This window comes from Bubalus kerabau, chromosome 7 (assembly GCF_029407905.1).
Source record: "Bubalus kerabau isolate K-KA32 ecotype Philippines breed swamp buffalo chromosome 7, PCC_UOA_SB_1v2, whole genome shotgun sequence".
NCBI lineage: Eukaryota > Metazoa > Chordata > Mammalia > Artiodactyla > Bovidae > Bubalus > Bubalus kerabau.
Window position 1 is genome coordinate 41,239,779 of NC_073630.1, and position 10,519 is coordinate 41,250,297.

The 10,519-nt window shown below is 41.1% G+C and overlaps 1 long non-coding RNA gene across 1 annotated transcript; it reads right to left on the bottom strand.

Moving 5' to 3' along the window:
• Window positions 1–1,800: 1,800 nt before the first annotated feature.
• Window positions 1,801–10,461, bottom strand: LOC129657682 (uncharacterized). Its single transcript, XR_008716982.1, has 3 exons — window positions 10,366–10,461; window positions 6,973–7,469; window positions 1,801–4,299 (listed from the first exon to the last, which is right to left on the bottom strand). It is a non-coding gene; the product is annotated as an uncharacterized LOC129657682 (long non-coding RNA).
• Window positions 10,462–10,519: the final 58 nt, after the last annotated feature.

Sequence of the window (10,519 nt, forward strand, 5' to 3'; positions counted from 1 at the left end):
GTTTCCCTTTTCATTCTCTCAATGTTCTTTTGTTGAACAGGATTTCTTAATTTTACTGTAATTGAATTCATCAACCATTTCCTTTATTGTTAGAGCTCTTTGTACTCTAAGAATAATCTTTGCCTACCATCAAATTCATGAAATAGTCTCCTATGTTATCTCCTACAAGTTCTATTGTTTTACCTTTCAAATTTACTTAGAAAAGATATTTGTGTTTGACATAAGGTATATGTTAAAACTTTTTCCCATACAGATATCCAGTTTATTAAAATCAAGACTTTGTTTATTAAAAAGACTATACTGTCTCTATTGTTTCACATTTTACTTTTATAATAAATCAAGTGCTCATCTAAGAATGTTAACTCATTTTAAAATATCAGATTGGCATAATTAGTGCATAAACTAAATTATACTGGAATACTGTTTATATATTAGAAGACTTTACTAAAACTCTGATCATGATATTCTGATCCCACAAATATTTAAATTTGGATGTATCCCTTTAGTGGAGAGGGTGAAACTCCATGTATTGTGTGGGATACATGCAATGTCCCATCGTAGCTATATTCTATTCCAGACTTTTCCAAATTGGTATGAAGAGAGTTGTTCTTTGGGGGTCAGGGTGGGCAAAATGAGAGGAGGGTTTAGAAATATATGTGGAAAGAAAATTAATCCTTTACCACATAAATTCATCTGTTCACGCCACAGAGTGTGACTGGTCTCTTTTCTACCCTAGGATTTTTCTAAACGTTCAATGTGCTAATAACGAGGATGTGACACATTAGTAAGCATTTCCAAAACTTGTGTGACCACAAAGCCCTTTGATGTCAAAGCACTTCACTCTCAGCCCAGCCTTGATTCACTGTTTAGCCAAGAGAAGAGAAATCATTAAGTTCCAGCCATCAAACCCATAAAGCCACCTGCATCCGACCTCACACCTTTTTCAGGTAGCTAGGTCACACCCTCCAGTGGAAGGAGCATCTCTTTACCTTGCTCCATTTTCACTTGCTTCCTCTGGACTCCGCTCTGTCCTCTGCATCCTTCCGCTTCCTGGTGGCTGGTTCCTCCCCGAGACAAGCTAAACAGACTTTACATTGCCCCACCCTTTAAAAAAAGACCATGAGAAATTTAAAACAGTACAGCTTCTCTGGAAAATAGCTTGACATTTCTTAAAAAACAAAATATACATGTATCATTGTTGTTGTTAATCACTAAGTCGTGTCTCTTTGTGACTCCATGGACTGCAGCACATCAGGCATCCTGTCCCTCACTATCTCCCAGAATTTGCTCAGACTCATGTCCACTGAGTCAATGATGCCATCCAACTATTTCATCCCCCTTCTCCTCCTGCCCTCAATCTTTCCCAGCATCAGGGTCTTTTCCAATGAGTTGGCTCATCCCTTCAGGTGGCCAAAGTATTGGAGCTTCAGCTTCAGCATTAGTCCTTCCAATGAATATTCAGGGTTGATTTCCTTTAGGATTGGCTGGTTTGATCTTGCAGTCCACAGGACTTCCAAGAGTCTTCTCCAGCACAACAATTCAAAAGCATCAATTCTTTGGCACTCAGCCTTCTTTATGGTCCAACTCTCGTTTTGACTATATGGACCTTTGTTAACAAAGTGATGTCTCTGCTTTTTAACATACTGTCTAGGTTTGTCATAGCTTTTCTTTCAAGGAGAAAGCATCTTTTAATTTCATGTATCATATACTGTGTCATATAACCCAGAAATCATACTCCTGAGGATTTATTCCAGAGAAATGAAACTTACGTTCACATAAAAACCCATACAGAAATGTTCATAGCAGTTTTATTTGGAACAGACAAAAACTGGAAACAATGAAAATATCCTTCAACAGGTGAATGGCTGAAAACTTCCATGGTACATCCATACCATGGAGTACTTACTATTCAGTAACAAAAAGGAATGAACTATTGGTAAGCAAACTGTGGATGAATCTCAATAGAATAGGATAAGCGAGAGAAAACAATCTTAGAAAGTCAAATATTAATGCTACATGATTTCATTTATATAATGTTCTAGAAATGAAAAAATTTCACAGATGGAGAACAAAGTCATGCTTGTTAAGAACTAGGGATGTGGGAAGGGTGGCACGAGGGAAATCTTTGTGGTTCTGAAATAGTTTTGTATCTTGAGGGCAGTAGTGGTTACACAAATTTGCACGTGATAAAAGTAGCATAGACTTATATGCACAATATACCAATGTCATCTCCCTTGTTTCGATATTGTACTATAGTTACCTAGCTGGAGAAGTAAAACCATTGCTGAAACTGGGTGAAGGGGTAAATGGAACCTCTCTGTACTTTCCTTCCAATCTTCCATGAATCAATATTTTTTCAGAAGAAAAAAATCAGTGTAAACAAATAAAAAGCATATGAGCTTCCCTAAACCCCATGTTCCCCTTCAAGTACAACAATATCTTTCTCCACTTCTTTACAGCCAAATTTATTGAAGATATTTTCTTTAACTTATATTCTCCATATCTACCTTTTTTTGCACCATTACGTGATTCACTAATGTATTCATCAAATATTTAAGTGCGTATTATGTTGTATGTACTGTTCTAAGTTCTTGGGACATGTGAATGAACAAAATCTCTTCCCTCATCTAGCTTATGTTTGAGGGAAGGTGGGGGAGACAGACACTAAATAAAGTGAGAAAACCGTATGTTCAATCGTGATAAATGTTAGGAAGAAAAACAAAGTTGGGAAGAGGGATAGTGCTTGAGTGGAAATAAATGTAATTTAAATAAGTGTTGAGTAAGGCCTCAAAAAAGGCAACATTTGAGCAAAGACCTGAAGGAAGCAAGGGAGTGAGTTTGGAAGAAGTCTGGGAGCATCATTTCTGGAAAAGCAAACAACTAATGCAAAGGCTATCCTGAACAGCAAGAGCGATCCTGGATTTATCAAGAAAGAGCAAGGAGGCAAGTCTGATAGAGTAGAGAAAGTTGAAGGAGATGAGGCCCAGGAGAAAACTGGCTGGAAGTGGAGAGACCAACCACTTGTCCAACACTGTAGTCTGTAAGGTCAGAGATTGTGAAGACCTTGGTGAGTTTTGAACAGTCTGTTATGATCTAACCTACACTTTCACAGGAACTGCTGAGGATGGAAGAATTTTGAAACTGCTTTGGCCAGGGTAAATATCACCTCCACTTTGCATGATCCACTGGGCTCTTCTCAGTCCTTACTCTTACTGAGTGACCTTTTAGCAGCATTTGACCTGCTGACCACTCTCATCATCTAATCAGTATGTTTATTTCCTTCCTCTCAGGCTACTCCTTCTCAGTCTCTTTTCCTTTAGCTGTCTCATAAGCACTGGATTTTTCTCAGGATCGTATATGTGGCCTGAGGAGTAATAAATTATTCAGTCTGTGATACAGTTACATTGAGAACCATCCTCTTAATTCTTAATTGACAGAGCAACCATAAGACCACATTACACAGAAATGAAGAGAATATAATCTGAAGTCTTAAATAATATCTCAATAGATCTTCACATATTATATTCATCCTCCTCCACATAAATGCATATTCTCCAACTGAGCAGAAAACTGGATTTTCCCCACTGCTGGGCATATATCCAGAGAAAAACATGATCCGAAAGGTTATGTGCACACTAATGTTCATTGCAGCACTGTTTACAACAGCCAAGACATGAAGCAACCTAAATCTCCATGGACAGAGGAACGGCTAAAGAAGATGTGGTGGCAAATATATACAATGGAATATTACTCAACCATTAAAAAGAATGAAATAATGCCATTTGTAGCAACATGGATAGACCTAGAGAGTGTTATATTGAGTGAAATAAGTCAGACAGAGGAGGAGAAATAATCCTATGACATCCCTTATATGTGGAATCTAAAAGGAAATGATACAAACGAACTCACTTGTAAAAACAGAAAAATACTCACAGACTTTGAGAACTACATTATGATTGCTGGGGGGAAGGGATAGTTTGGAAGTTTGAGATGGACATATACACACTGCTATATTTAAAATGGATAATCAACAAGGACCTATTGTACAGCACATGAAACTTTGCTCAATGTTATGTGCCAGCCTGGATGGGAAAAGGGTTTGGGGGAGAATGGATTCATGTATATGCATGGCTGAGTCCCTTCACTGTTTACCTGAAATGATCACAACATTGTTAATCGACTATATCCCAATACAAGATAAAAAGTTAAAAAAAGAAAACTGGATTTTCTTTTTAAAGGGGTTGAGTCAGAGATGCTCCAGATTTGGGGGTCACAGGTCCAACTGGGGGAAGGAGGCACCTAAATAAAAATAAATGCAGTCAAAATGTGTGAATTAAATTATATTTGTCAAGACATTCCTCCTTCTGACTTGCTTCCAAAAAACTAGCAGTCAGGCTATTGAAGGACAGACAATGCAATTGCATTGATTTCAACAGCATTAACAAGTATATAAGCTCTCAGCCCTAACTGCTTCTTTGGGTCTTCATTTTTCTTGTGAAGGCTTCCATCACATGTAAAAATTGAAGAATCCTTTTTGGGGAGAAAAGATCCAAGGGGAAAAGCTTATAGATTTTGACATTTGGGGATGTCACAATGAGATGACAGGGTGCTACCTAATCACCCTAAAGTGATGGCTGCAAATTGCCAAGGTCTTTTCATGAAGTTGCATTTAGACTTTCAGTTCAGTTCAGTTCAGTCGCTCAGTCGTGTCCGACTCTTTGCGACCCCATGAATCGCAGCACGCCAGGCCTCCCTGTCCATCACCAACTCCCGGAGTTCACCCAGACTCACGTCCATCGAGTCAGTGATGCCATCCAGTATTCTGTTTCAAATATTATTAGACAGCCAAAGATCACCATGCTCTTGAGGAAGTGCACCAACATTAAAGTCAAAGACCAAAACAAAGAAGAAATAGGAACTCAGAGGAAATAGAGACAATTCAGAGAGCAGAAGCAAACGATTGAACCCAGGTCTCCCATATTGCAGGCAGATTCTTTACCAGCTGAGCCACATGGAAGCTCAAGAATACTGGAGTGAGTAGCCTATCCCTTCTCCAGGGGATTTTCCTAACTCAGGAATTGAACCAGGGTCTACTGCATTGTAGACAGATTCTTTACCAACTGAGCTATCAGGGAAGCCCTCAGATAAAGTGTAGTTAATGTTTAAAGAAAATATTAGTAAATACTGCAAGAGTGAGAAACGATAGAGCTCTTGAATATTTAAAATCAAATATTAAAATATTTGAGAGAAGAAATTCATAGAACAAAAAGACAAGGAGATGGGAAATAAGATCAGTGTTAAAAAAAATCTATATTAAGCATAGATTCAGCCTCTCTGCTCATAAAAGATTCTTAATATGTAGTAGCTATTATCATCTTATTCAGAAAATAAGTTTGTCAGTGATCTTTCCCTGTGAGATTCCTTCCAACTGAAATGTGTCTTATAGGATTATTAAAACATAAATTTCACATATATGATTTTAGGGCACTTAACTTAGATTTGTACATGACAATGAATTTACTCAACACATATAATACACAATGCAATTGCATTGATTTCAACATAAACAAGTATATAAGCTCTCAGCCCTTCTTGGGGTCTTCATTTTTCTTGTGAAGTCTCCATCACATGTAAATAACGACAAAATAAAATTTGTATGATTTCCTCCTGTTAGTCATGTCAGCTTGTTTTAGGTCTAGCCGGAGACCCTAAGGGTTTCCCTTGTGGTGTAGTGGTAAAGAATCCGCCTGCCTTGCAGAGTATGTGGGTTTAATCCCTGGTCTAGGAAGATCCTCTAAACAAGGAAATGGCAACCCACTCCAATATTCTTGCCTGAAGAAACCCATGGAGACTGGCATGCCACAGTCCATCGGGTCCCAAAGAGTTGGACATGACTTAGTGACTGAACAGCAGAACATAGATCCTAAAAAAATAGAGGAAAAAATTTATCTTCTCTACAGTGTTAAAGAGCATAGACCAAGGGAACCTGATCTAAGTAGAGGCATCAAGAAAGACTGTCTTTTGGGACTTGGCTAATGGTCCAGTGGTTAGGACTCCATGCTTCCACTGCAGGGGGCATGGATTCCATTCCTGGTCAGGGAACTAAGATCTTAAATGCCTCATTGCAAAAAAAAAGGCTTCTCGAGAAATGCAAGTCTGAACTGGGATCTGAGGGATAGCAATTACTATGTGGGCAGATGTTATGTAAACAATGTCCAGGCTCCCTTTCTTTGTTGGTTTTAGAACTCAGATCTTATCCTAGGTAGCAGCCCTTCTTATAGATAGGCAGGGCCACTGGAATTAAGCAAAACTTGTTGAGTGGAGCTTCCCAAGCATTCTTTAAAAGGAATGACTCAGCTGGAAGTGGGTAGTTTGCCCTTTGTCTTTACCCTTCCTCTTAACTGGAAGGGAGAGGTGACAGCTGACATTTCAGCAGCAAATGACCCCGAGGATGAAAACTCTGCACTAAATGTTGCAAAACGCAATTTCACACATGCAGTTTTTCCAAGCTTCACCAGGTAAGAATGGGCCATGCACTTACAACACCTCCCTAGAGAGACAAAGATTCCACATGGGTCTGTGCTGAACTTATTACCATATGTGGAAATATTTTTCTGTCTCAGGCTCAGCATGTGCTCCTTTGTTTTGCTGAAGCATGTGTAACAATGGTCCTCAGGCATGTTTCCTGCTTTCAGTATTTCAGACTCCACTCTGGAAGGGGAGGTGCTGAATGACTGTTACTCATGAATGTTGAGATGGTCAATCCCTTCTTGCCTCTCCCTAAACACTTCCTACTTATTCTTCTGTCTAGGGTTCAATGGAAGCCCACTCCAGTACTCTTGCCTGGAAAATCCCATGGACGGAGGAGCCTGGTGGGCTGCAGTCCATGGGGTCGCTAAGAGTCGGACATGACTGAGCGACTTCACTTTCACTTTTCACTTTCATGCATTGGAGAAGGAAATGGCAACTCACTCCAGTGTTCTTGCCTGGAGAATCCCAGGGATGGCACAGCCTGGTGGGCTGCCGTCTATGGGGTCGCAGAGTCGGACACGACTGAAGCGACTTAGCAGCAGCAGGGTTCTTGCATCTCTTGACGTATGGTGTCTTCCACAGGCTCTGTCCTTTCCCTCTGCTTGTTTCCCTCTGTGACAGCTTCTTTAGGGAAACCTTCAGACTCCTGCTGTGGGAGTCTGCATTGTCATCTCAAGATCCCACTGGACTTTCTTCCATCTACTTTCTTCTCCAGTGTCCCATTGTTACTTGAGAGTCAGCATTTATAATTAAACTCCCCATCACTTTCACAGCCTCTTTCTTCCTAAGCAAGTGGGAAGTGTGAGGGCCCCAAACAGGCTAGTGGTGTATATTCTGCCACTTTCACAAGCTGTATCTAGCTGATTCTGTGATCCATTTCCAAATGGTGTTATCTGGCAAGTTCCATCAAAAATTCATGCCTCTGGCCAATTTACCTGCTGTTAAAAGATAATTTTCAAAAATAGTTAAAATCGTGACTTATACAGTTATAAAAAATGACTTATACAGATATAAAAAATGAATACATGTTAAAGATTTTAATTTATGGAGGAAACAATTGGTATAACTGGTTCAAGTGAAAATTCTGAGGACAGACACATTTACAGATCAGGAATATTGAAATGAATGTGCAAATAGAGACAAGATTGGTCTCCCAACCCCTCCCCCAACCCCCCCTGCCCCGCCGCCCCCACAACTTCTACTAGACAAGACATAATCTCCATATCTACAGACAAGGCGCATATTGCAATGCATAATTTACAGAGCTGTGAAAGAATTTTGCAGAATCTTAATCAGATAATCCACAGGAATCTTCTCAAATCTCACTAGACAGTACCTAGTTTTTCACCAAAGCACAATTTCCACACTGCTTGGTCTTTCTCCACTCTTGACTCTAATCTCTATCAACTGTACTAATTCATAACTTCGCCCTGCCCCAGCTTCTACAAAGAACATTGAGTCCATGTTGACTCCCACATCAATAATAAACTCTTCTAGCCTTTCAAGATCCTCTTTAATCCAGCATCACTCTCTTTTATAATCTTTTATTCTAGGCAAGCTTGACTTGGAGAAAGCAATGGCTCCCCCCTCCAGTACTTTTGCCTGGAAAATCCCATGGATGGATGAGCCTGGTAGGCTGCAGTCCATGGGGTTGCTAAGAGTCGGACATGACTGAGCGACTTCACTTTCACTCTTCACTTTCATGCATTGGAGAAGGAAATGGCAACCCACTCCAGTGTTCTTGCCTGGAGAATGCCAGGGAAGGGGGAGCCTGATGGGCTGCCGTCTATGGGGTCGCACAGAGTCGGACACGACTGACGCAACTTAGCAGCAGCAGCAGACAAGCTTGATCCCTACACTCTAAGCCAAGCCAATGACCTCCCACACACTCCTTCATATCCTAATGTCCTCCTCAATCATCTATATCCTTCTCATTCTACTGGCTCCTTTCAAGCACTTTCTGTTTTTGCATTTATTATTTGAAGGCTATAAATGGGACTTGTTCTGTTCTTTAATAAACAATGCTGCACGCAGTAGACCTTGATCACACATTCACTCAAACATTTTATGAACATCTTATATATGTGGCAACCACAGTCTGAATTCTAGATCTAGGCACTTGAAGTTCACAGATGAAAGCCATGGCTCCCAAGATGCCTAGGGGAAACAGACAAGGAGAATACAGGAGATCAATACTCTGAGACAGGCTGTTTTGGAAGCAAAGGGAGAGCACATAACCCAAGTGTGGAACGTCAGCGAAGGTTTCCTGGAAGTCATGGCACCAAACCAAAGTCTTGGTCAAGCAAAGAAAAGGACAGAAGGAAGTATATGTGCTTATAAACTGTATGGAAAAAGTGTCTATTTGTATCTCTTTACAGTCATGATATATCTTGCCTCTACTAGGTAATAGTCTTTCAGGCTAGGGACTCTTACATTCTGTTGTACCCCATGGTTTCTAAAAGAAAAACATAGTAAACACCTTGTGAACTTAGGGTTTAATGGATGACTAAATCTTGCGTCCCAAAGTGGCCAATAATACTGTTCAGTAACGACAAAAATTACTTGAGGCCTGTGACACTTGTTCTCCCTCATTCTATCAGGCATGTGAATATGCAAACAGTAAGGTAAGAACCAAGCAAAGAGGAAAGTAAGTGAGGCCATGCCAGGAAACAAATCCTCTCTGGTAGGAACAGCAAACAAAATGAAGAGGACAAAATTTGCTGAAAGGGGATAGACACAAATGTAACTTACGGCTCTGCAGCAACCTCTGAAGCTCACAGAGCCCTCCTCTCCACTCACACAGAAGGCTGCTACTGCTACTAAGTCACTTCAGTCGTGTCCGACTCTGTGTGACCCCATAGACATCAGCCCACCAGGCTCCCCAGCCCCTGGGATTCTCCAGGCAAGAACACTAGAGTGGGTTGCCATTTCCTTCTCCAATGCATGAAAGCGAAAAGTCAAAGTGAAGTCACTCAATCGTGTCCGACTCTTAGCGACCCCATGGACTGCAGCCCACCAGGCTCCTCCGTCCATGAGATTTTCCAGGCAAGAGTATTGGAGTGGGGTGCCATTGTCTTCAGGAGCAGGTTTTAGCAAAGTTCTGGCTGTAGAAACTGCAGCTTAAGTTCACTGGAACAAAATGTCTCTTTTAAATGAACATAGGTGAATTTTGCTGAGTTTACTGAGTTTGTGATGCAACTCTTTATCTAAAGGAAGTGAAAGTCAAAGAGCACCTACTATGCCCAACTTGTCCAACCTTTTCAAAAATAGACAGTCAAATCTCTGTTGTGTCCGGCCCTTGTACAGTGAAATAGACATTCTCGCCGTCCCGGCACTGAGGCCGGGACTTTAATCACTTCTAGTTCGTGGACCTCGCCCACCTTGTGCCAGTAAAAAGATCCAGCTAACATTGGGTTCAGACACTGGTGTTAACAGTAAGGATATTTTTTGTATCCCTCTTTGAGCTTCGTCGTGTTCTCCTAGTTCCATTCAACCATATTTTACTCATACGATTAAAAATGTAAGAGTTCTTTTAAAAATATATATATTAAAATACTGAGCGCTTTTCGCAAAGCTTCTTTTTTCAAAAAACAGTATTTGGGCTAACTGCCTACAATGTTGAACCCTTGGACCAGATAGAAGTTCAGAAAAAAAGTTCAAAAAAGCAAAATAATAAAAATTACTCAGTAGGAAGGTCCTCACTACGCAGTTTCAATTCCGTTCTAAAGCTACGAGTAACCTTTCTCCTCGGTGCCCCGCCTCCACCCCCGCCCCTTGGTATACAGCACAACCGCGACTCCGCCCCTCTCTTGCGCGCTCCCCCAAGAGCCCCACCTCTTCGCCTCAGTCCGAAAGGGCTGGCCCCCAAGCGCCCGCTACCGTCTCGCTTCTATCTCAGCACCACCCAGTCGACCCGGCCCGCCCCGCCCCTTGGGCGCACGCGTACTCGTCCGCTAGCGCGTTGGCCCTCACCCGACAGTCCCGCCCA